Source organism: Equus caballus, chromosome 17, assembly GCF_041296265.1.
Source record: "Equus caballus isolate H_3958 breed thoroughbred chromosome 17, TB-T2T, whole genome shotgun sequence".
NCBI classification, from domain to species: Eukaryota; Metazoa; Chordata; class Mammalia; order Perissodactyla; family Equidae; genus Equus; species Equus caballus.
The window spans coordinates 46,768,264-46,796,074 of NC_091700.1; the positions used below are offsets into that span (position 1 = coordinate 46,768,264).

At 42.2% G+C, this 27,811-nt stretch overlaps 1 long non-coding RNA gene across 2 annotated transcripts in view; it reads left to right on the forward strand.

Annotated features, from left to right (window-relative positions):
- Nucleotides 1–2,062: 2,062 nt before the first annotated feature.
- The window catches only part of LOC138918519 (uncharacterized), a 71,971-nt gene continuing 46,222 nt past the window's right edge, over nt 2,063–27,811 (forward strand). Inside the window, exons 1-2 of one of the 2 annotated variants that reach the window (XR_011427970.1) lie at nt 2,063–2,235; nt 13,167–13,249. This is a non-coding gene — a long non-coding RNA (uncharacterized lncRNA). The remainder of the gene's footprint in view (nt 2,236–13,166; nt 13,250–27,811) is intronic. The other variant, XR_011427971.1, reaches the window with a different exon arrangement.

Genomic DNA, 27,811 nt, shown 5'->3' on the forward strand with positions numbered 1-27,811 from the left:
ATAATTTTATACCTATTTGACTGTAAGAAACTCAGAAAGCCGAATTCCACCCTGTATTGGCTGGATAAGAGGATTTATCCTGTTGGTGAGAGAAAGGATTGGTGCAGCCATTGGGAAGCATGGTCTGTACCATTCACACAAAGAAAGTAAACCTGTGTCCTGTAAGCTGGCAAGATTAAAAGGAAGGTAAGGAAATAATAGAAGGAGAGAAAATAACAGGTTTCCGGCTTAATCGACTGGGTAGATTCAGGTAACTGTGCCCAAGATACAGAATGAAGGAGGAGGAGCTGGTTTGGGCATAAAAATGATGTTTTCTATTTTGGACATGTTAATAATTACAAACTTATGGGACACCCTGATAGAACTAGTAGGTACTCAATCAATATTAACTTCTCCCCCATCAAATAAATTCCTTTTTTCTTCTGTGTTTAGGAAAGATTGAATCTTAATTTGTAATTTTCTCCAACTAAAATTCTGTTAGTTTTTATAGTTTAAAGACCAATGTTTCTAATAAGCCCTTCTCAATAATAAAAGAATGAATAGATAACACTGATTTTTCAGATCATCAAAACTGTTAATCCATAGGAACTGAATGGGAAGATATCTCTATTTTTTCCAAATCACTAGTGTCAATATTCTTGGGCAATTTTTTTTTTTGAAGAAGAAGATTAGCCCTGAGCTAAGATCCACGTCCAATCCTCCTCTTCTTGCTGAGGAAGAGTGGCCCTGAGCTAACATCCATTCTTGGGCGTGTTTTTTAAAGCAAGGTAAAGAATGCTTAGGAGACATCATTTCAGACTGGAAAGCTCATATATTTTGGTGCCAGGAGATGTACTTAAATACCAGCTCTATCACTAGCAAGCTATACAATTTTGGGCAAGATACTTAGCCTTTCAATAAATGGGATTAATGATAATTACCTTTCAAGAATGTTATTAGGATTAAATAAAATCATATAGATTAAGTGTCAGACATACAGTAGATGCATCATAAAGACTATATACTATTATTATGACTATTATTACTATTTTATCATAACTTTGTGGACCCTTACCTTCAATTCTTTCTTATTAATCCTAAATTTCACAGAATAGTCTATATTGGCACTGTCCGATAGGAATATAATGCAAGCCACATATGTCATTTAAAACTTTTTAGGGGGCCGGCGCCATGGCGGAGTGGTTAAGTTCTTGCACACCCCTTCCGCGGCCCAGAGGTTAGCCGGTTGGGATCCTGGGTACGGACATGGCACTGCTCATCAGGCCATGCTGAGGCGGCATCCCACACGCCACAACTAGAAGGACCCACAACTAAAATATACAACTATGTACTGAGGGGACTTGGGGAGAAAAAGCCGAAAAAAAAAGAAAAATGAAGCTTGGCAACAGTTGTTAGCTCAGGTGCCAATCTTTAAAAAAAGAAACAACTTTTTAGTAGCCATGTTAAGAAAGTAAAAAGAAACAGGTCAAATTGATTTAATAATATATTCTATTTAATCCAATATATACAAGATATAATTTCAACATGTGATTAATATAAAAATTAAGATATTTTATATCTTTTTTTCATTGCTTTCAAAATCTGGAGTGTATTTTATACTTAAAACCATCTCTATTTGGATGAGCCACATTTCAAGTGCTTAATAACCACCTGTGGCTGGTGGCTAGCGCATGGAACAGCACAGGTCGGGATACAATATTTTAAAGCCTGCATTATTTAAACATTCTCTTTAAAATCAGCAAATTCCTGTGCATCAATCCCAGATAATAAGAGTTTGACTAAGAAACAACATGACATTTTTTTCCCACTTCAGTCGTTAGAAATGGAGGTTGCTTTGGAATAGCCATGAGGCTGTTAGTGCGTCTGGCAAGAAGTCTTTACAAAGGCTTCCTCCTTTCCCTTCAGTGTCTGGAGCCAGGCTGAATGGGGCCTTGGAAGGATCTCTTGAACCCGGGAGCCCATGGAATAGTTTTGGCTGTACCTTGAGGGAACTGCAGGTTTTCCGACTCTTCTCCTCGGGTTTCAGAATATTAATTCTAAAACAAATCTTTTTCCCTCCCAGACCTGGGAAGATCCAAACCGCACCAGCCATTAAACAAACGGGAAGGAGGCAAGCAGCTTTTTCCATTTGGGGCTCGCTCACGTTCCAATGCAATCAAGCAGAACATTTGTTCTGTTGGGAGCTGGTCTGGAACGAGACAGAGAAGAAAGAAATGCATATTGCATAAGCTTCTGGTAAGCACAAATTAACAACACTTGAAACAAATTAAAAGCTGTAACATTATTACCTTTCTCTGTAATATGTAATGGAATATCCTGCTTTGGGTGGGAGGGTGACAAGATGACTTCTCTCAGATCCATTTTAAGTGTATTATTCTCTGGTTTATGAAATGATTATGTGTAAAACCTTTTTTTATTGTGGTAAAAACACAATATGAAATTTACCGTCAACTATTTTTAAGGGTACAATTCAGTAGTGTTAAGTATATTCGAATTGTTATGAAACAGAGCTCCAGAATTTTCTCATCTTATAAATCTCAAACTCTGTACGCATTAAACAACCCCCTTTTTCTGCCTCCCCCCAGCCCCTGGAAACCACCGTTCTACTTTCTGTTTCTAATAGTTTGACTATTTTAGACACCTCATATAAATGGAATCAAACAGCATTTGTCTTCTTGTGACTGGCTTATTTCACTTAGCATAATGTCCTCAAGGTTTATCCATGTTGTGGGAACATTTTTCATAATAAGGTTTTTTTAAGTTTAATCTCCAAGATTTATCATTTTTTAAAACCCGTTTGAGTCTCTTCACCAAACTTTTACTGAGCAATAACTGTATGCTACCTGCTAGACACATGAAGCCCATTTTCATGGTGAGGAGCTAGGAAGCTAGAGTCTTCAGTCAAGTTAGTGCAGCCGTGGTTGGGACTTCTTTGAGACTTACTCTGGTAAGCTCTAAAGAACATACTAGGGAATATACAGCCTTCTTTCTTTTCTTTTCTTTTTTTTCTTTTGAGGAAGATTAGCCTTGAGCCAACATCTGCTGCCAATCCTCCTCTTTTCGCTAAGGAAGACTGACGCTGAGCTAACATCCGTGCCCATCTTCCTCTACTTTATATGTGAGGCACCTGCCACAGCATGGCTTGTTGAGCAGTGCCATGTCCACACCTGGGATCCGGACCAGCAAACCCAGGGCTGCCAGAGCAGAACGTGTGCACTTAACTGCTGCGCCACCAGGCTGGCCCCTACAGCCTAGTTTCTAATTTAAATTCTATCCATGCTCTTCAGCTAGGCACTTCATTACTCCATGCTTTCTCACTGTCCTAAGGGATGATTTGGGTCCACAAATTATGGGAAATATAGGTAAAAGAAAGCATAGATTATGTGTGTGGCCTTGAATGAAGTGGAGATCAATTCAAAAGCTCAACATTTCATGCTCAGTGATTTGGGTGGGACACAGGCTGGCGATAGGGAGGCTGGCCAATGGCAAAGCATCCCACATCACCAGACTCTGTCCTCACCCTTTGTCTTTCCCATTCCCAACACTTGTGACATCTCCAGAGCAGCAGGGAATTCAGCCCTGCCATGCGTATCTTGGGTCAAAGAGAAAAAGCACAGAGCTCCAATGTGTGATTTCCAGCCCGAAAGGAACCAAGTGTCTTCTGATAAACAACGCTTGAGATTTTTTTTTTTTAAGTGAAGGCATTAAACTGACCTTCTTTTGAAATGGGCTAGACAGGGTAAACAAGGAGAGATCTTGTTTTCCCTTCATCGTGGAAAAATAACATTTCTTCCTTTCCAGCTCAGTACAGTTGACTGAATTGGAAAGGAATCTATTTTCTCTGGAAAGATTTATTTGCCCAACAGTCATGTTTTTGTATATGTGTGTGTGTTGGCAAGAGGCGATAGATTTTCCAGAACAAGGGTCGTCTTGTTCACAGTTTAAAGGGGCCCAGGAGTTGACTAAGGAATTTAACGTTAGGGAAAGCTTTTGCAGCCTTCCTTAATGCCATGGACAGACTCCAACGCATCTCGAATTGGCCTGGATGTTAGGACAAGGAGGTGAGTGTGCTGGGGCAGTGATTCTGTGGTACCACCCCACTCATCGAGAACAGACAGAAACATCTCTGCTTGCTTCACCTCACTTTTCAAGACATGCAACAATCAGGATCTGTTGGGAAGCATCTGTTTTTCTATTTTTCAAGTAGAGAAACTGTTTCCAAAAAAGTTAAACAATTTTTGAATAAAGCCATGTGGAAAAGCTAAGAGTAGAATTACCTCCTCCCCGCACTCCCCCCACCAGATTTCTTTTCCCACCTGAGGATACATGTCTCAGGATCAAGCAAAGAAGATGTAAATTCCTTTCTGGCCAAATTAGAGAGAAGACTTACATGAATTACTAAGTGCCCCTATCTCCTGTCTCCTCTCTACTCAGCTTCATAAAGGACTGGCATCACATTGGAAATTATAGAGCAAATCTCTCCTACTTTATAGAGAACTGTTTTCACTACTTTTAATTTTATTGTATTGTGTGCCAAGTACTAATACAATATAAAATAAAATTGCATACTTTGGGGTATTTTCTTTGCAATTATTTCTTTGAGGGTTAATGACCTACTTCTCATCAACTCAAAAAAAGTTGAATATGTATACATAGTCTATAGAACATTATCCATGTAATCTATATATTATCTAAGATAATATATATCTATAGAATATTCTATTTTATATACATATATATATTCTAACCCCAGAAATGCAATGTATCTTAAGCTGGAGGTTCTTTCCCCTGATCTTTCGTTTCTGAGTTACTGAGCTCAACTGACAGCTCAGCTGGATTTTGCACAAGTGACTTTTCACTCAGCTGGTCTTTGCCTTGCCAGGTGTGGCTGGCCAATGTAAAGGAAAGGAAAGGTGTTTTTCCTTTTAGCACGAACGTTAAAACTTTTACCACATTTTCCATCGCCCAGTGCCTGTTTTCAAGGAAGCACAGACCAGCAAAAAACAGAGGAGTCTGAGATTTCTCCTTTGTAGATGTTGGCTCCCAGCCTCTTAGTGCATTTAATTTAGCAGAGGTCCATGTAATTAAATGAGAGGAAACTATAATATTTTTTTGGTCGCAAAATGGTTTCCATGAGGAGAAATTGGCTGATGGTGTCGACTCTGAAGTGATGTTGGAAGACTTCATGGCAGCCAGGCACCCTCCATCAGCGCTTAGACCGTCCACATTCTTAAGGACTAGCAGCACTCGTAGGCTGAACAACTTTCCACTCAGTAAATGTACACTTTCTTGAGGCATTTTTAACTTTTGCCAATACATTCCTATTATATACCAAAGTCCACGTATTTGGCTTAACTGGAAATTTCACTAATTCCTATTACATTCTTTATTACCCATTTGAAGATGGTTGGGACTGAATCTGGGCTAAATGGGTTTCACACTGGTTGTGAAGTTACCCAGCACAGCGGCTGTAGAAGAATCAGCAGGTGTCTCTGGGAAAGACCCCAAAAGTCCCCAAAAAGTTTCCAGGGCAGGGTCCAGGCTTTCCTTCTCAGTTTGTTCTCCAAATATCTACCCCATGCTTGGTGTTAAATAAATATTAATTGGAAATGCTGACCACAAGGTAAAAGAAAAAGAGGCAAGGAGAGAAAAATGGCAGCTAGCTGCACATGAGCAAAGGATAAAACAGGGTGATCAGCCAGTGGATCTGGACCTGATTCTCAGTCTCCGAGTTATTCTCGCAGGGCTCCCAGCCACGTGAAACATCCGGGTCTTTCTCTGCCATGCTCCCTTTTCTGATGCACCTTCAGTGGGGCCCCCTAAACTCTGCCCATTCTTTCTTCCATCAGCGCCCTTCCTTTTCCACCCCATGATGCTGAGAGCCCTCCTAGGTAACTGCTTCTCTCGCCTCACTTCCTCTCTCTTCCCCTCCAGCCAATGGCCTCAGGAATTGGGGAAAATTCAAAACACCTTCTCCACCAAGAAGCAGAAAATCTCTGGGGTAGAATGCTAGCTAAGGCTGGATGCATCCCACACTCTGGGTTTCTGCATGTAGGACAAGAGGCAACTGCCTCGAATTGTAAGGAGAGTTAAGGTGGGATGTTAGAACTTGCCACCTAATTGCCAAGGTTGGTTGTTCACAGAGATGCAGTCCTCACCTGGGCTGTGGACAAGCTTAATGTAACAGAATGGGGCAAAAATCGACTATCTTAGTAGCTGGCCTCAGAATTTCTCCAGGTTGATGAACTGGCCTGATGTGAAGAGTTGATCAGGAAGGTTAGGCCCCAGAAAAGCTACGGAAGGAAAAGATAGAACAAAGTGAGGTTGAAGTGCTCTGTATAAAAAGATGAAAGTATAATATTTTTTGCTAGTGAGGGTGGGCGTAGAGGAAGGGGAGAGTATTGAACTACCTGGTACTAGGCCTCAGTTGATGGAAAAATATATTTATACCATATTAATCTTAATTGTTTTATTTGTTCTCATTGGTATGATATAAACTCCTCTGAGTCTTCAGTAAAAGACATAAAGTACTTATAAATTACAATAAAGTACATATAAAGACTTGTGTGTGTGTGTGTGTGTGTGTGAAAATCAAGGGACCCTTCTGGATTTTCCACATCCAGATCCAGGTGTTAGAGAAAACCCACAGTGCACAATGAGCTGATACACATATTGATCACAGAGTCAATATTTCCATGGGAAGAACTGGAACTTGACCAGCAGTATCAAAAGGAACACCTTCCTTGTGCATCCAGAATCCTGGAGGTGGAAGGGATGCAAGGACCCCCCCAGATGGGAATGTGAAGCAATTCATTTGAGACTCAAAGGACAAGTTTTGTTTTTCTCTGATACCTTAGTTAAATTAAGAGCACATTTAGCAAGTAATGGGAGGTGGCTGGGCAGCCATTTACTGACTTGATTTGGGTCTAGTAGGATTACCTGGGAAAAGAGATCAAGCCAAAAGACATTTTAAACTTCTATCCAGCACTTTGACTTGATTGAAAGAGATCCTAGCATTCTTTCACAAAAATTTGCAGATCACAGACATATGGAATCATGCAAATATGTTAAATTCGTGAACCCAGATTTGACAAGGGCTGTAGAGAGTATGAATCCAACCTCTGGAACCAACTGCCTGGACTTGACCCCACTTACTTGTAAATGACGTTATGCAAGTTCCTTAACCTCCCTGTGCCTCAGTTTCGCCTTCTGTATAATGGGGACAATCACAGTTCCTAGCTCATAAAGTCTTTGAGAAGATTAAGTGAGTTAGTATGTGGAAAGCACTTAGAATAGTTCTGGCATATTCAAAATCTGAATTGTTACCATCTTGCTTTATCATAGGAAGCTGGGATGGGGATTATGCTAGGAAAATTATGTACATATCTCAATTCTCCCAACAATTAATTTTCATAACAATGGGACATTATTAAACCTATTTTCTCAGCTGAAGACCTGAGACTAAGGAAGATAAGTAAGTTTTTCAAGGTCACACAACTGGTTAGAAGGAGATGCCTTTGTGGGTCTTTTGTTACGTAAGTTTACACAGCAAAATTATGATTACTGATTATAGCTCACACAGGAAATAGCACAATATCTCATATAGTATTTAATAGAAATGGAAAAAGCAAACAGGAAATAGCTATGTTGAGTGCCTTAGCTTAGCCACACACCATTTTAAATGGAAAAGTGTGAAATGAAACCGTTACAGTTAATCCCTGAGCAGAAAATTCATGGGAAAAATAGTGTGGCTGAGCTGGCGTGTCTGCAGAAGTCTTCATTTCTCAATTTTTGATCTGCTGTTGCTTGAATTTTTTAAAACAATATTAAGAGTAGATTTAGCCAACATCTCGAATATTTAATGTATTAGCTTTAGTTGAAAGAGAAACAATTTTTCTCCTTAAAGCTATGTCTATGGCAAAAGTCCCTTTTTCTCTTATTAAGCAGTTTGGGCAAGCCTGGTTTATTGGAGGTTTGCTTTCACGTCCCCCGTGTGGCTTCAAGCCTGCTATTGATCGCAGTTCCATGTGTGGGCTGGAAGGTGGGCAAGAATCACTCTTCGTCGAGCAGCTCCTAAAATCAGAGCCATGCTAGACAGTTGGCATCCATTGTCCCTTCCGATCCCCATCACCATCTTCTGAGGGTGGTGCTCTCATTCTCTTTTTAGAGATCAGGAAACTGACGCACAGAGAGGTTAGTTAACTTACTCATGTTCTCACAGCTGCTAAATGGGGCACCAGGCTTCAAACCTACAACTGTTTGACTCCACAGCCCACACTCCTGTTATCCATAATTTACCCACCATTGATTGAAGATAGATCCAGATTAAATCAAATTCCAGTTCCAGGTGAGTTATTATAAGACTTGAATCATTCATTTACATGTGTGTAAGAAGAGGTAGAAGTTCAGGTACTTCCAAGTAGTTGCTAGATGGACAGACAGAATGTGAAGGGCCTTTAGGCCTGAACAGCTGACTAGGGCCTACAATAGGGTCAGATTATTTCTTACTTGTTCCCTCGACAGTCTTTGACACTATTCAAAGAAATTCACAGGCTCTAATCTCTTAAACCAGTGGTTCTCTTACTTTTTCTCCGTAAGAGAAAGAAATGGCATGTTTTATTCTCACCAATGATACATTCCCACGGGTGTCCTCAGGGCTATGATGAATTTGCTGCATCTACACTCCTTTCCCTTCCACTTAAGTCCTATCAGAATGCAAGTGAATACTTTGTGCTCTTTAGAGCCATAACTTTGAATCCATACTCATTTATAAAAAATAGTGTGTCATTTGCTAACTTCAGCACTTCCACCATTATTCGTTAATAAACTATTATGTGCAACATATCAAAGAGCTGCTACTCAGATGTGTCTAAAATCTAAATGAAGCAGGCATGGTGGAGTATATATTTCAATGCATTTCCAAAGGAGCAATTCTTCTGCATTTTCCTTTCTTTTTCATCTTTTCTTTTTTGGGATGATCCTTTCTGTGTCTATTTCCATTGGTAGAACTAACTTACCTAGAGTTATCCAAACTCAGCATCGCAGGGCCATTTTAGGGCCTCTCTCACATCACTATTTCTCTCACACCTGCTTCCTTTTCTCCATCCTGAGTTCAGGGAGTCATTATCTTACTTCTGGACTATTGTCTGTCCACTTCTTTCCTTGCCTCTTTTCTCTTTCTCTTACAATCTTTTCATTTCATTGCTGCCAGATGAGTCTCCCCAGAATGCAGTTTAAATCCTATCATTCTATTGTAACAAGACCCTAAAAAGCTATCCAGATCCAGTGCAAACTGCCAATAAACTTTCCCATATGATCCCAACAAGCTTTCCAATCCTATCTTCTGCTATCCGTACTCTATGTTCCAGCCAAAATATAATAGATAACTGGCACCTGTCTTGCTCATCCATTGCCCGTTTTATTAAAATGGAATCCTTCAAGGTTTTATTCATCCTTCTCAAAAAAACTTTTCTCCTGATCTTCTTAGTCATTTTTCCTTTGAATCCTTTTGTCATAAAATGACCAGAAAGTGCTGTATCTCACTCTAATTTCTATTATTGTCTCTAATTCTCTTGTCTCTTCTCCTCCCCTCCCCCACTACATGTGCACACACACACACACACACCCCACATACACATGCAAATATACACTAAATTGTCATTCCCTGGCAGTTGGGACTTTGTATCCCCTGTAGTTCCAGTGTGGTCTTTCTCATGGAGTAATAATTGCAATCACGATGTTGTTTTCGTTAATGAAGAGGAAGAGGAAGGAGGAGGAGGTGGAGGAGAAGGAAGAGGGGAAGAAGAAAAAGAGAAGGAGAAAAAGATGGTTAGAGAGGTCTTGCGCTTCTCCAGTCATCATACTTGAACAGCTCTAATTTGTTGGAAAGTTTTTCCCTGTATTCATCTGCAATCTTCCCCCTTGAAATTCAGTTTCATAAATATTTATTGAGTGACCATGATGTGGAAATTGCACCATTTTAGGCACAAATCACATTCACTTATCCAAATATAGCCTATATGCCCCCCTCCCCATCACACATCGTTAAGGATGTCCTTCGCACGTACAGAGGAGGAAAGGCTGCTGCTGAGTCAACCCACTCTTAGCTTCTCCAATCTTCTCAACTTCTACCTCGAGTCCCTGCTCGCCAGGTTAATTTCTTGAAAGTATCTTTCTCCACTCTTCTCTGATCTATAATGTGTATGGGAGGTCCACAGAGGGTTGCTGAGAGATTTATTGAAATTATTATCATTATGTATAGCAAACCCTGGGGTTCAGAGGCAGAAAGATTTGTTCTTTCATTTACACAAAAAATGTTTTTAAGCCTCCTGGTTAAACCTTCAAATATTTGAAGATTATTACTCTACTTTCCATAAATCTTCTTTGGAAAGATTTATTTACTTTGGAAACAAAGAGTGGAGGGATAGGTAAAAGTTCTTAGTTAAAATACCAGGAGATGGGTTTAAAAGGGGTGTATTTAGAAAGAGGAGTCATTTATTAAAGACTGAGTGGATATATGACAGTTCACAATTACAGGAATGGGGAAAGTTCTGTGAGTCGGAGTGTCTGGATTATATCAGTCTTTGGTGGTACTCCCGTATGGCTGGTAGAGAAACGACCTAACTTTGGTTTCATAGGTTATTTATGTGAATTAGACTTTGTTGTAGGTGGTTGCTATACAATACATTCTTTGATTTGACACTTGGACTAGCCAAATCCACTGATGTCTTCTTTTCCATCACTGCTGCCATTACCCTCACTCTCTCTCTCCTGGACCACGTAATGATCTCCCAACCAAGATCCTTGTCTCTAATTGCTCCTGTTGCTAAACCATGTCACACAACACAGTGAGGGTAATCTTAGTAAAATGCAGCTCTACTCATGTTCCTGGCCTAGCAGTCCTGTTTGCTTAAACCTCCAATGCCCGCCACCACCTTGTCCCTGGAGGCTTTCCTAAGCTCCACTAGAGTTGACCACCACCACTTTTTACCTATTATTCCTAATACAGATTTTAATAATAGTGCTTATGACACTTTATTTCTTTACATCTCTCCCCTACTTCCAAGACTGTAATTTTACACTTGCATCCCCAACACCTACTATAGTGCCTAGCACCCAGTTAGTGTTAATATCTTGTCTTAGGAATGAATACAGGATAAGTCCAGTCTCCTTGGTACAGCACTCTAACCCTTCCATAATCTTGGCTCATCTCATCTCTCCATTATGCCTCTTCATGGCTGCTATTCCTTTGCAAACCACAAAGCAAACCTTTCCCTTAACAATTCTTGAATTTTCCCACTTTGCTGAGAAAATTTTCCCCCTGTCCAGGCTGTTGCTTTCACCTGGATGCCCTTTTCCCTTTCTCTCCTTGTCGAAACTCTGCTCGTTTTTCAAGAGACAGTCTAATATTCCTTCGTGAAGCCTCTGCATGCTCTAGTAACACCTGGCTGACTATCTTTGACAGCATTGATCAGATACTTATTTCAAGACCTCGTTCAATTTCATTTTTACCGTGGCCTTTAGAATGGGAACTTGGCCAAATAGGTGCTAAGAAAATTGTTTGGAGTGGAAATAATATGGCCATATGCCTTACTACGGGAAGGCTCTGCTGACTTTGCTGAGCACACAGCCCAGCCCCAGGTGCATGGATCTTGCTAATGAACAAGTGCTAGAAAAGGGTACCTCATAGGCAGGAGGGCATCGTTAGAACATGATCAGACCAGAGTCTTTTCCTGTCTTAATTTTCTCTGGAAGAGTGGTGAGCCTGGCTGCAGAGCCTGGAGCTGCCCAGCCTGTGTTCCCCACAGAGGTGGGTCACGGGTGTATATAGAGAGAGATTCCTGTCACCCCTCAGGGTGGCTGGGCCAAGCTCGGAACTACCTGAAACCACCCAGAGATTGGGGAGCACTGATCTTAGTTAAATTAGGGCAGAACCACGAACAAGTGGGTGCACACACACTAATGGGAAGGGACTCCCTTTGGATTTGGCGTCCTACTTGTGGACACAGCAGGAAGAGCTGGGAACCCGGAGTCAGAAGCTCTATCCCAAACCCATTCTTTACATCTGAGTGACTTTGAGCAAATCATCTAAACTTTCTAGGTTTCTGTTTCCTCAGCGACTTTTTTCTTCACTGATTTTTATTTTTTTTCACCAGGCTCCATCTGGGGCTAGGGGAAAACCATGATTTGAGGCTTCTAGCTGCTTCCCCCACTTTGGTCAGGGCAGCTCGCTTTGGTCTATTTTATAAGCTAGGGGAGCAGATAGCCCCACCGCCCCCAGAGAAAGAATTTCTCAGCTCTAAAGTGTCCCAAAGCCACTGGACTGGATGATGTCCTTATTTCCTTTCAATGCTCACATCCTCTGACTCTGTGAAAACCCATTTCCTATCGCTCTGTTGAAAGTAAGTCAATTAATATACCTTGGGCCACAACTTTTTCTTTCTTAAAATAGATTGTTTTTCTGGTCTGGTCACTTGATCATTTGGTTTTCTGAGAAAGTAGATCCTCTGGGTGAGGTCAAAGCTTTAATGACGTGGGTGGTAAATCCATCTAGTTGAAGGTGAAAACTATGGGTCCTCCTAGAAAAGGAATGTGAACGTATTTGGGGTATCGAATGCCGTAGATTTCATCTTCAGGTGGTTTAGTTCTCCCTCTCTCAGTTAAATATTACATGACTGTGAGCTAATTTTAGAAAAATACAACTGCTAGGTTTTGTGCTATTCATCTATTAATTCAACAAGTGATTGCTTATGATAACTACACCATTGTTTTCCCGAAAACGGTCCAGGTTAGACTTTTTCTGCATTAGATGATCTCTAATTATTTTTAACACTCCCTTTCCACTCTGTATATGGAGCTCCTTCTCTCTGCCCGCAAACTGCCCCTCCGGGCTGGGGTGATATAGATCCACAAACGACAGCTCATTCAAAACAGAGAACTGGGTCAAAACAACCTCCTGAAATCTGCTCCTGAACCAGATCAACTGAAGGCTGTTAGTAGTAAATAAAGGATTGTGGACCCTGAATGAAATACGGGATTCAGAATCGAACTCTCCAGCTAAGCCATGATTCCATCCCGGATATTAATTTTTAGGTGATTTTGAATTCATGCTTTCTCCTCTGTATTTGTGAGGTTGTGGTTTATAACAGTTTGGTTTTCCACATCAGGATTTGTGCTGTCAGCATGGCCGTCCACCTGGATCTTGACCACAACAGAATCCTGCTTGCTGAGTGGAAAACCAGTCCTTGAGGTGAGAATTCACTTGGTGAATGAAGATAACTTTTAGGTATAAGGCGTCTCCTTCACCGTTCACAAGCATGATTTATTCACTCGTTTCCACACACTGGCTTCTGTCTCCATCCACAGAACTGGAAAAAAGGGTCTTGTTTATATAAAGTCATTGTAAAATGAATCCGTCTCTGCAAGGCCTCCTCCTCTACCGTGGGAAGGACTCCCAGACGTGCTCTGCACTATATAAACACATACTTTCATCAGCACCTGGCACACCTCCTCCATTTGCAGCCTGCAAATTCCCTTCCCATAGTCTGACCTAGTAATGCTTCTTTCTTCACTTCAAAGCTTAACTGGGGGGCCAGCCTGGTGGTGCAGCAGTTAAGTTCCCATGTTCTGCTTCGGCGGCCCAGGGTTCACTGGTTTGGATCCCGGGTGCAGACATGGCACCGCTTGGCAAGCCATGCTGTGGTAGGCGTCCCATGTATAAACTAGAGGAAGATGGGCACGGATGTTAGCTCAGAGCCAGTCTTCCTCAGAAAAAAGAGGAGGATTGGCGGCAGATGTTAGCTCAGGGATAATCTTCCTCAAAAAAAGTGTAGCTGAGTTTCTGGGATCTTCTCTCCATTGCTGCTCTCCCATGCTGGAGCGTGGTAAGGTCCTGTTTAAACACAGCCTTGTTCTCTGACCCCCTCTTTGGAAATAAGCTCTCCTTCCTCTTTGCTCCTATGACATTTCTCCATAACCTTTGTCCTCACATTTATCACTTATTAAAGTGATAAAGGATCTTCATATCCCCATTAGGGCTGGGACTACGTGAGATGATTGAGATACTTGCCTCAGATGCAAGATTTAAGGGGGTCCCAAAAAACCCAGTCAAAATAAATAACATTGTAATGTGACATTTTGAAAAATAAAAATGAGTGCAAAAATCCGTGATGAACAAAATATCAAAATTTCCCATAAATATACGACCAGTATTTTCCCTTTTATTTTCCTTTTTCCTTTCAGATTTTTCCTTTTGCCTCATTCTCCAACATGGCCCAGCACTGTTACTGATTCTGACTTTATTGGAAATTTTGTTCATCATAGATTTTTGCATTCATTTTGACTTAAAAATATTGTATTAATGTGTTGTTTATCTTGATTGCTGAGTTTTTTGGCATCCCCATAAATGTTGTGCTTGAGGCTAGTGCCTCACTTGCCTCACCCTGGTCCTGGCTCTGATCGCCATAGCAACAAGCAAAGGCCTTTGCACATTGATATGCACTCAATTAATATTTCATGAATGAATGAATGCCAGCAGAGTTATTTCAGGTGCTTTTGTTCTTTTCTTTTTTTCTAAAAGCAAAATGATACCTAGCCCACAATCCGGCATCTACGATGACGTTTAGACAGGCAACACAGGGAAGCTGTAGCCTGTAATAACAGGCTCTCAAGTGGCCGCTTATAGTACCAGGCCGCATTGCTCCTGCCGATTAAAATAATTGATCCTGGGCCTCTTTCGCTATCACAGAGCACCCCCTCCAGCCTTGCCTCACTTCATAAACAAACTAAATAGCCACAGAGGCACAGAATCATCTTTCACATTCTTCTAGTGAATTGTAGGCCACTAACAACAAAAGTAACCTTTTCAGAGTCCAGAATCCTGGGAGCAGGGATTCTGTCGATGGGTTTCCGAAGGCAGCCTCAGAGCTCCCTTTAGTGCAAAAGGCTGGAAGACCAAATGTGACAGGGTCCGCCCCTCCGACTGTGCTACCCAGCTTGCCAGGGAGTAAAATTTTGTTTCATTGCAATAGCCCAGACACATAAGGGAGGTTCCCATTTCTCAGGGGAAAAAGAAATGGATCATGTAGGTATCGAGTCTGAGTCTCACCCATGCCCTGAAGACGACAGCTGATTCCCCAGTGTGTTCATCAACATTTGCCTTTAAAAGACCAAAATTACCATTCACAAAATCATCTCTACAAAATTGAACCTGCAATAATAAAATTATATCTATGCCCTGGTAGATGGCCCATAAAAATAATGTTTTTGATTTAGTTATAGCAATTTTATTCAGCAAACAATGCTGTTAAAGTCTTTTCTCTAGGTTCTGTCCACATCATAGTCACTGTCCCTAAGGGGGAACAATGGATTTTATTCTGTAATACTTACTAGGATTTACACTTTTTCTCCTGTCATCGAATGATCATTAGTTAGCCTTTATCTATCCTCACTCTTTCTAACCTTAAGTAGTCCAACTGAAAAAAAAGTTAACTAGATTAACTTTAAAAAAACAAGAATCGGGGCCTGCCCGGTTGCGCAGCAGTTAAGTTCGCACGTTCCGCTTCTCGCCGGCCCAGGGTTCGCTGGTTCGGATCCCGGCTGTGGACATGGCACTGCTTGGCACACCATGCTGTGGTAGGCATTCCACATGTAAAGTAGAGGAAGATGGGCATGGATGTTAGCTCAGGGCCAGGCTTCCTCAGCAAAAAAAGAGGAGGACTGGCAGTAGTTAGCTCAGGGCTAATCTTCCTCAAAAAACAAAACAAAACAAACAACAAAAAAAAACAAGAATAATTTACTCCCTAAATCCAGCATCTAGAAGAAGGAAAATGATTCTCAGAGACTATCTCTTTGACTCTCTGACGGTCTTCATATCGCTTATTTTTCCATTTTGTTTCTTTGCTGGTCCATTGTGAAGTGAGTGAAACTTGAGTTCCACTATACCTTTGGAAATTTGGGGATCTGAGACCGAGTAATGTGCTCAATTTAACGTATTATCTTACAGGAAGAATGTTCAGACACTTCCTGGAGTATTAATCGAGCCTCACTGTCTCGGCAGGTTTAGATTCCACATTTCATGAGGGCCTACCGTCACTAGCCACCGTGCTAGGCAGCTTTTCCCCGTTATTTCATTTAACCATTTGAAGAGTCTAAGGGAGAGAACAGGTATTGTCAGGCTCAGGTTGAAGAAACAGAAACCAAGACTCCGAGGGGTTGAAAGACCAGTAAGGGGCGAGGCTGAGGCTTGGCCCGGGTCTCTTGCTCGTCATACTGCATACAGCTGCCTGGTTATGGTCACAGAAGGGAAATTCTGCACAGCTTCTGCTCCAAGAGATGCAAAGAATCTGTTTATCCAACCCAATTTGTCACATGGTTAGTTTCCAAGGTGAAATGAAATCAATCCTAAGAGGTTTCAGACATTATTTCAACCTCTTTGAAGGCTTGAGCACCATCTGTCCAGCTCTCCAGACCCTGTATATACTTTCCCTGGAATCCCACATTTTATCAGGGAGACTTCTCCCCTTTCAAAAAGGTCACCTTAACGTCCAAAGAGGCTTACAAGTAATAGGTTCTAGATCACTTTGGAAGTACTTGTAAGGTGATTGTGTATGAGAGAGAACAATTTGATCCTATGAAAAGGTAATTGCATCAAAGGTTATATGCCTGAATTTTGGGGATATATGTGGGCATATTTGTGTGTGTGCTGGGGGGGTGGGGGGAGAATGTGTGCAACAGAAATTGAATGATGCAGAAAAACACATCCTAATCACTCAGGTCTATATTCTTGATAAACAAGCAATCACGTGTTCATGGCCACAACTATAATGGGTAAAACAACTTATTAAAAACAGTACAAGGAAGTAAGCTAGGATCACACAGCACAGTAGTTAAGCATGTGGGCTCTTAAAGTCAGTTGCATGAGTTTATATCCAGGGTCTGCTACTTCCTCTTTGTGTGACATTTGATAGGTCACTTAAAAACAAATAAGTAAACCCTGTGTGTTCAATATTCCCATCTATACAATGGACACAATAACAGTAAGTATGCATAAGGATGTTGTGAAGATTAAATGAGAAAGGGCGTAATAAAGTATGTGACACTTCATAAAAATGTGCTATTATCAAAAAGGGGATATATCTGTAGCATTTTGAGCTCCTTATAGGAGAATAATCTATTTCTCAGGTTCAAGAAATTGAGAAAGAGTTAGTCATGACAGGAATTGTCACCAGGCATAGAGATAAGAGAAATGGTTTTATTAGTGAAAGTCAAGATGACCCCAATAACTCAGGAACACAAGGCGTACAAAGCATGGGGAAGAGGCCATCTAACCAATAAATAGAAATAATTGCAATATTGTTGGCAGCTAAGCCCTTGGAGCATCTACATGCCTTTAACAATTAGTAGGTGAATAACCCTGCTCAGTGACAGTGGATCTGTACAGGAGGCACCAGTAAAACTGGAAAAAACCAGCAGATACCCCTGGTAGGAAATCTAATTAAAGTAGAAAGCCCTGTAATAACTTTCCCATTGTGCTCTTGACTTAAATTGGAGAGGCACAGCATTGTGTGAATTCTCCAGACCAGGAGGCTGGTGTGGAAACAGCCAGACACTGGGAACTCCTCAGATCCGTCCGCCAAGAGGACTTGCAGCCCTGTCAATTTTTACTAACCTCTGCAAATCCATAGCATTCTTTCCAGTCAGCACAATTCTGGGTCACAAAAAGGGTGGGAAGAGCCCCAGGTCCTTTAAATGAAGTTAAAGATTATACTTTCTGTAATAAAACAGCTTTATATTGCCTCATGGCCACAATTACTTAGTCACTGATAATACAATGAATTCTTCAGAAATAATTCATGGAGGTGAGAAATCAAGCCCTACCCTTTTATGAACTGAGATGTTAGCAAGAACTCCACCTCTTGAAAGGGGGAGAGAAAACCTATTGCACATCCTCAGCCCCAGATATTTTCTTGCAATTGTGGGAGACCCTAAATTTCTCGGAAGGGTGGTAAACAGTTCCACAGGGAGACAGAATAGTGGGTGCCCGCCCTGGAATGGTGGTGTCTGCTTTCCAATATGGTCTCAACGTCCCAGCCCTATGGCACTGGGCCAATTACTTCATTCCCTGTGCCTTTCAGTTTCTTCACTCACAAAATAGGAGTAATAATAGCGCCTACCTCAAAGGGTTGTTGTGCCTGGCACACTGAGATACTAAATAATTGTCAGCATTTAGGCCCATTCTTCTGAGCTGTTAACAATAGCCTCACCTCTTGCACAGTCTAGCAAAGAATTCTTTGAAAAAAATTACAATTACCACTAGAGTACATATTTCACATAGATAAAATATCAAACATTCCTTCGGATATATACCCAGAAGTAGGATTGCAGGACGATATGGCAACTCTACATCTAATGTTTTGAGGAACCTCCATACTGTTTCCTGTAGTGGCTGGCCTGTTTTGTATTCCCATCAACAGTGAACAACGGTCCCAATTTCTCCACATCCTTGCCAACACTTGTCTTTTGGGTTTTTTTTGATAATAGCTATCCCAACTGGTATGAGGGGATATATATCGTTGTGGTTTTGTTTTTTTGTATATCAATTATATCTCAATAAAGTTGTTTAAAAATATCTAACAATATATCTTATGCATTATAGGAATCTTACACTATATAGGTATATATAGGTAGCTACTGGCTCTTGGATTGCTATGTGAAGAGGTAACACGTCTTGCTTCTCCTCTGGACAATATTCTCCTTTGGTAACTCCACTGCTTTGACCTTTCCTGTTGAAGGGATCACAGATAGCTGCCTTTGGCAAGTATTCACAGGGTTCATTTGAAATGCATTCACCTGCTAGGTGCTAAGAATAGAGGAGGGCAGTTTGAAAAAAGAAGGGAAGTGATGTCTAAAATGGAGCTTGGGGGTTGTGTACCCATGTCAATTATCTGAACTAATTTACTTGACCCATTGCTTCAGCTAGCGAAGGGCTAATGTCCTCCTTTCACCCTAATTATGCTAGTCATTGCAGGGCCCCAAAGAAGCCAGGAATAACTCAACACCAGTCCCTCTAGCCAAACAATCAGCAAATAAAGATAACCTTAAAGAGTGTCAAGCCCAACTTTACGACTCCCTCATAGGCACCAACAGCACTATCGCAACAGCCTAAATTATCAAACAGGATGGGCCAGGGCTGCGTGTCAATTGACCTGCTGGGACCAATCATGACTCATCTGTTGACTGTAGAGCAAAGGTAACTCGGGATACAAGAGTTGATGGCTGCCTCCCAGGAGACTGTCAGTACCTGGAAATGAAGGCATGGGGCTTCAACCAGGAAATGTTTCCGTTGGCGCAGATCCAGGCCAGACGAAGCATACTCGGTGAGAGGTCACTCCATGGGGACATGAGTGAGTGCATGCACATAATTTAAGGAGTCTTCACAGCTGGCTGGCTATTTCAAGTAACGCTATTGTCTTACTGAGCAGCTTAGAGGCTAGTGATCATCACATGTATGTGTTGTGTTAACTACAATCTAAATATAACCAGACTTTCCCATAATCAGACTTCCTTTCTTGGCAGAAGTAAGGTTAAGGGCAGCAATAATAAAAGAGTAATAATAGTAATATTGGTATCACTTAATAATGGCATATTATATTCTGAAGGCGCTATGTCATTCAGGTTGTATACATTACTTCTAATCCAGCGATCACGCCAGGGGTACACATATGAATCACCTGAGGAGCTTTTAAATACTGATGCCTGGGACCACCCTCCAAAAACTCTGATTTATTTGATCTGGATGGAGCCCAGGCACTGGCATTTTAAGGCTCCCCAGGCAATTCTAAGAGGTTGAGAACCATAGCTTTAATCATCACGACAACTTCCAACATAGGGATTTTTAGCTTCATTTTATAGATGAGGAAAATAGAGCCCAGAGAGAACAAGGAAACTGCCTCAGTGCAGGATTAGAGACTTCAACCTAAAGTCTGTCTGGCCACCAACCCTGCCTCCCAATTGCTTCACAGACTGTTTAGTGAATCCACAAAGAGTAAGCAGGAAGAGCACACAGGGGAAGAGAAGAGAGCCCAGGGCAGCAGCACCCATGGCTACTGGGGAGTTCATGAGCAAGAGGCTCCACCCCATCCTGAGCCAGCTGTGCAGCCCTCAGGGTGAGGATTCATAAAGGAGAGGAGCCAAGTGGGCAAATAACCTGCCTTCATGGTTGCAGCAGCTCTTGGCCTCTGTCCAAGCCCTAGGCGGTAGCCCAGAGGAGACACTCGGCAGAAAGTTGAACAGGTCTTGGCTGGCTGGGGCAGGCAGTCCCATACACCCTCGTTTACCTTTGCCTTGTCATATTGCTACAGGGAGATGAACTTCCTTCCCGAGGTTCAACTTTCTGCCCTCTCACCCAGTGCTGTGTCAGCCCAGGGCTGGCGCCAGGTTCAAGGGCTACCTCTAACCTGTACTTCTGAAACACTGGAATTAACTCAAGGAGGTCACACTGATGACACACTACTGAATGGAAAGGAAGCATCCTCTGGTTCTTGTTTCCCCAACCACGAGCACCCTTAGCTGTGGCTGCCTGAAATAAATATAATTAAGCAGGCTTCTGAAGCTGTGCTTTTCTTCCTCCCTGCTGGGAAGACACCAGGACTGGGCCCTCAGCTCTCCACCTCCTAAAATGAACCATGGACACAAATCAAGGAGCTGAGCTCCTTGGAAGCCTCCCATTTCACAGATGAAGGTGAATCGCCTAAGGTATTTCTAACACCATCTAATATCTAATTTCTAATTTCACTGGGATAATATTAGATTAGGCTGAGAAAAACTCAAACTCTGAGGGTTATAAAGGAAGGAGAGGAGAAGTTTCTGGAATCTGAGGTGGGAGGTGTCTGGCCCTCTCTGTATTTCAGATCTGAACCCTGCTCTTATACTCCCCACAGAGGCTGGGACTGGCTACCTTCATTCATTGATTTACTCAACAGTTCTTAAGGGTTTATGGCACTGGAGATACTTAGAGGAATAAGACCCATCCCTGACCTTAGGAGAGCATAGGTTAGCAGTGGAGACATCACATGAAGAGCATGTAAATCGGCAAGGGAGGGGCCGGCCCCATGGTGTAGTGGTTAAGTTTGTGGGTTCTGCTTCAGCAGCCAAAGTTCACAGGTTTGGATCCCAGGTGTGGACCTACACCACTCATCAGCCATGCTGTGGCAGCAACCCACGTATAAAATAGAGGAAGATGGGCACAGATGTTAGCTCAGGGCTAATTTTCCTCAAGCAAAACAAAACAAAACAAAATGATGGGGGAAAGAACTGGTGAGGCAGGTACACAGGGAAAGGCCCCGGGCCCAGTCAGGAGGAGCAGGCGGGGTGTGCTGGAGGGACAATCCCTCACTTGAGACTTACTGAATGCCTAGCAGGAGTTAGCCAGGTGGAGACTGGGGAAATGGTTTTCTAAGTGAAGCAGGCAGCTGAGGAGGAGCAGATTCAGCAGAGGAGCAGAGAGTTCGTCCCTTGCCTCAATAAAAGACATTCCTTGTTGAAAATCGCATTGGCTTGGCTGCAGAAACTCTTCCCTCTCTAGGTTTCAGACTTGGACTTCCTTCTCTATGTTCAGGCCAAAGGGCTGAGTCCAAAGTGCGACTGAATTCCTCACTCAGATTTTTTTCAACAAAAACATGCAGTTCTGAAGGCCTGCCAGCCACACCAGAGAGCTTTTCCCAAGAAGGCATGGGCTGGGTAGAGGCAGCTGCGCAAAGGGAGGAGTTTTATGTTTTGGACCAAAAAGCTCTACTCGGATGAGGCTAACAAGGCACAAAGCACAGGCACTGCATAAAGGAGTCATTTTTCCCCTCAGTAAGCGTTGTGTTTCATAATATCCAATGTCATCACAGGGCAAACAAAGAGATGCTTGGAGGGAGGCTTCCTGGATTTCAGTCCTGGCTCAACCACTAGGATCTTGGATGACCTACTGTAGGTCTCTGAGCTTCACGGTTTTTATATATAAAATAGGGCTTAGGCCGTCTCCAAATCCACTCAGGTAGTGAGAATTGGGTGAGACGACAATGGAAGAGCACTTGAGCTTGCAACAGAAGGAGTCTCAGAAAATGGTAGCTCAACTTGGTGGTTCTCTTGAGAATTGGTACTTGGGCCTAGAGAGAGTAATGTCAGGGACTGAGTCTCTAAGTGGGCCAGTTAATCAGTGGAACCTTCCTTACCTTCCTCAGAAATGTCTGTGACGGCCTCAGTGTTGAGATAGTGTGAGATAGTGGGTGAGTCAGTGAGAACCTGTTGGCACTACTCAAAATGGAGCCCAATCTCATGCTGTACTGAAAGCTACGCAGCAACATAATTAATTCCAAAATGTGACATCAATTTAAGATCAGGGTGGCACAATCTCTTCCTTGGCTATTTCTATGAAGTGCAGGAACCCCAAGAATAAGAGAAATCTCACATATCTATCAGCATGGCCCATTCTTTTTTGGGTCCACCCCTACTTTTTCTGAGGTTTTCTTGACCTTTGGATTTCCTTATTCCCCTGTCATCTTTAAATGAGTGTCTGGAACTATGAAAGCCCGGTTTGTGATGCTTAGCAATTCTTCTACTCCTCCCCTTTAATTCCATTACCAACTGGGGCCAAATTTTTGAGGAGCTTTTGAAACAGTCCTGGAGACAGGAGTTCAAGGATCACTATCTTCCTGTCAGCAAAAAATGCTGATTTCTTGGCATAATAAATGGATGCGTTAAATGCTCATTGAGCTCTCAAAGAAAAACCATCACGATCTAGGACACAAAGAATACTTCAATTGCTTCTTTAAGAGCCCCATTGGTTCAAAGATTCTGAATCATAATCTGGCTCAGAGTCTTGTCAGGGCCCTCCTTGACTTCATGCCCCCCTCGCTATAGTGCAGAAGTAGAGTATGAGTGTATGAGTTTCCTATGTCTGCTGTAACCACAAACTGGGTGGCTTAAGACAACAGAAATGTGTTATTTCACAGTTCTGGAGGCTAGAGGTCCAAAATCAATGTGTCAGCAGGGCCATGCTTTTTCCGAAGGCTCCATGGGAGGATCTTTCTCTGCCTTTTTCTTATTTATGGTGTTTGCCAGCAATCCTTGGTGTTCCTTGGCTTGCGGATGGATCATTCTTATCTCTGCTTCCATCTTCACATGGCCTTCTCCCTTGTGTGTGTGTCTGTCTGAACTTCCCTTTTCTTATAAGGACACCAGTGATTGGATCAGGGCCCACTGTAATTCATTAAGACCTCAACTTAATGAGATTGCATCTGCAAAGACCCTGTTTCCAAATAAGGTCTATTTACACGTACTGGGATTAAGACTTCAACATATCTTTTTGGGGAACTCGGTTCAACCCACAACAGTCAATGTTCCCCATGATGACTATTCTCCAATGCTCTGCTTCTAGACTTAAAGAAATGGTTGGAGAGAATGTGATCCAAGTTTCCATGACCTTCTTGACCATCTCTGGTAGATAAAGGGAAAGGCTACCCATTTGAGCTGTTACTATGAAAGCACAAGGAAAAGAACTTTCTAGAAACAAACTTTTCAGGAGAGGGTCCTTCATGGAAACTTCCTGCACTTTTGATGTAACCCTCTTGTTTCCAGTTCTCTCACCACAGAGCCCCCTTTCATGGCTCAAAGATCAGTACCCCAAGCCTTGCATCAGAAATTTCTACCTTTCCCAAAAATAGATGATTCATTTTTTGATCCTGTACTGCCTCTTGAAACACCTCAACATATTCCTCCTCAAGCTCTGAAGTTGGCTGCTCATTGATGTGCCTCTGTTCAGTCAGCTTCTAGTGAGGGCAGGGCAGGAAAGCTTGAGCTGTGGTTCCACGGGTGCAGGGCGTAGGTCTCTCAGCTCCATTTCGGCCTCCTCTTCACCTGAGAGAGCCATGGCTGGTTCTCTTAACAGGTCACTTTATTTCTCCATGACCATGATTTTCACTTTGTCCATTTTGGAACAATACACTCATTAATGTTAAGAAGCATTTGTTTCTTTCTGCCTATGTTGAGCCTGTGTACTTTATAAGAGAAATCACAGTGGTTGTCATGGTTAGGCTCTTTGCTTCCTGAGTGGAACAGCACCAGTTTTGATGCTATATTATATTATTTATAATTAATTATATTATATTCTGGATCTCTCTTTGATGGTGGGTGGCAGAGGAGGGTTTGCTAATTCATTCCCTTAAAATGTATTTTAAATAAGTCCTCAGCTTTGAGCCCATTTTATTATCTTCTTCTATTTTTAAATAGACTTTTTAATGTCCATCAAGTTAAAAAGCATATTTAAACATCTATAGTCTGTCATATAACCTTGAGGGGAGAAAAATCCAAAAGAAGAAGAGGCCACAGAAATATTTTAGAAGACAGCACTTGAACATGGATCCCTTCCTTTCCATTTTCACCATTGCCACTTGCGGTGAGTCCTTATCAGCTCGTCCCAGGACTGTTGTAAGAACTCCGTGCTTGTTCCCCAGCCTCCAGCCTCTTTCCCCTGTAGTCTGTGCTGTCCCAGTATCTCAGTCATCATGTCACAGGCAAGCTCAAAGTTTCCTAATAGCTCCTCAACCGATTACAGGATAAATTCCATCCTCCTCAATCAGACATTCATGTGCTTTACTATCCAAGGACTCCTCTGCTGTCAGATGGGTCTAGTCATTCTCCTACGATAGTCCTGGAATAGCTTCACTTTGTGCCTAGAGTTGTGGATCCCTGGGCATCCTCCTCCCAGAAGTCCTCCTTCTCCTCCTTGATGTGTGTCCAAATCCTCCCCATGTCCTCTGACTGCTGACCTGGAAGCAGAGTCTGCACTTAGGTACGCATGTGGCTGTCTATCTCGGGGAGCAATCATTTTTTTGCTCTGTTTCCTTTTGCCCATATATAGATGGAGATTAATATGATATCCTGGGCAGAATAGTGCCCCTTGTCCCCCACCTTTCCTCTTCCTTTTCCCTGACAGCTCTACTATCTGCCAGTTTCTCTGCTCCAGCTACTACATAGTCCTCTTCCTTTATAGACCTAGGAAACTTGATATCACTGAGGTGTTGTTCTCTGCTGTAATCTCTGTGCAAGCACATTTTTATATAGTTTTATGGTTTTGTCTCTCACATTGTGTACCTATCCTCCAGACACACCCAAGCACGTAGGAGAGAGGGAGTTCTGACGTTTACTGCATCAGAACTGTGTGTCGGTCACGGACATATCTGGACAAATTTAAATTTACCTACAGACTTGTCTGGAAGTATTTTGATCCACACTTTCAAATAAGGGAACTAAAGCACAGAGGGGGTTAATGACTTTCTCAAGGACAGTTTGATGACAGATATGGTGCCAAAGAGAAAAAAGAATTATTGTGGGATGGAACTTGTTAGAACAGGCTTCACAGATGTGGCGGGATCTGAGCCAGACCTTGGTCTGCTGGGCAGGAAGAGAGAGCACTGCGAATGTGAGCAGCGTCACGAAGATTTCAGACTCAGCGTGACAATGTGATCATTTACGGCTTTTAGAGATTACACCTGATTTCCTTTAAGAATGCAATATTAAAGTTAATTGCCTGTTTTTGAGCATATAAACACTGAAATGTGCTAGAAGGGCCAAAGTTCAGGGGGTAAGTGAACCTTACTACGTGTTAAGAACAGAATAAATGCTGACAAAGGAGCAGAGATTTTTAAATTTTAACTGCAGGTTGAAAGAGGACTTTACACAAAATGGCTGAAATTGGGCAAACACACAATCCCAGATAATTTCATACAGCAGGATAAAAATGAATGAGCCAATGTGGGTTCATCAATGATAAATATACCACTCTGTGCAAGTGTGTGTGTGTGTGTGTGTGTGGAGGGGGGTATGTAGGAACTCTGTACTTTCTGCTCAATTTTGCTGTGAACTTAAAACTACTCTAAAAAATAACCCCTATTTTAAAAAATAAAATAACAAAGAATGTTTTTAATGAATGAGCCCAGGTCCCAAAGCTGTCCACTGTGACATGAGGGGAGGCGAGTGTGTGGCCTCCTTTTGGTGTGTTGGAGCATAGACAGCTTGCTCAGCGATTGTGAGTTTCATCGTCTTTTATTTTTCCATTTCACTCGCTAAAGAAAAGCGTGAGCATTGAAGGCCTCATAAAGCAAGACATAGAATATGAAAAAGGAGGAAGAGGACAATGAAGAGAAGGAATTGAAGGATGCCCTAATAGTCTGTACTTCTTTGAAAAATAAAAAGCTGGCAGCACATACAGGTTGCAAAAGCACAGTGATTTAGCTTCCAAGAAGAGGAGTTTTACAGAACATTTAATATATAGTGACCTTGAGCAGTTGCTCACTTCTCTAATGTTTTGTTATTTCTTCTCTAAAACGAGGATAATAATACCTGGCTCATATAGCTATGGTGAGGATTAAATAACATAATGTATATAAAATTCTTAGTGCAAAACCTGCATTCATTCATTAAAAACAGTGAATGCCATGGGGCTGGCCCCGTGGCTGAGTGGTTAAGTTCGCGCGCTCCGCTGCTGGCTGCCCAGTGTTTCGTTAGTTCGAATCCTGGGCGCGGACATGGCACTGCTCACCAGACCACACTGAGGCAGCGTCCCACATGCCACAACTAGAAGAACCCACAACGAAGAATACACAACTATGTACCGGGGGGCGTTGGGGAGAAAAAGGAAAAAATAAAATCTTTAAAAAAAAAAAAAAACAGTGAATGCCTGAGGCTGGCCTGGTGGCACAGTGGTTAGGTTCACACACTCCACTTTGGCAGCCCCAGGTTCGTAGGTTCAGATCCCAGTCACGGACATAGTGCTTCTCATCAACCCGTGCTGTGGTGGCATCCCACATAAAGTAGAGGAAGACTAGCATAGATGTTAGCTCAGGGACAGTCTTCCTCAAGCAAAAATGAGGAAGACTAGAACAGATTTAGCTCAGGGCCAATCTTCCCCCCGACCCACACACACAAAAATAGTGAGTGCCTAATATGAACTAGATACCAAAGATTCACTGGTGAACAAAACAGACGTGATTCCTCCTGGCTCATTGAGTTTATAGTCTAGATGGAGACACAGGTGTCAAACAGAGAAACATAAAAATAATTAATTACAAATTGTAGAGAGTTCCATAAAGGAAAAACTCAGAGTGCTGTGAGAAAATAATAGAGTCTCTGAGTTAAGTGATCAACAAATAATAGTTATTTGAAGACGGACATTTCTTTGAAACTATGACAGATTAGTTTCTATCAGACAAACCCTTCCACAAATTATCATTGAGAAAAACTGGATAAAATATTAAAAAAAGAAATCCGGGGCTGGCCCCGTGGCCGAGTGGTTAAGTTTGCGCGCTCCGCTGCAGGTGGCCCAGTGTTTCATCGGTTCGAGTCCTGGTCACAGACATGGCACTGCTCATTGGGCCACACTGGGGCGGTGTCCCACGTGCCACAACTAGAAGGACCCACAACAAAGAATACACAACTATGTACTGGGGGGATTTGGGGAGAAAAAGGAAAAAAATAAAATCTTAAAAAAATAAAGAAAGAAAGAAAGAAATCCATTTGAAGAAATATAAGAGCTACTGAGACAGCAAGGGCATTCGTAGACAAGATTCCAGAGAGAGGGTGAACACAAAGAGGTAAGATCAAAATGCAGCTCTACTCTCTCCTGGAAGCATTTCCAAGATCGTTAGTGGATGAAGATCGTTTTCAGCAATCTCATCGGACAAAATTGGACTTCATGCCTGCTAGGGAGGAGGGGCACTGAGAAACACCCTCAGCCTTCAGTCGGGAGCTCTAAAGGGCAACACTAAGA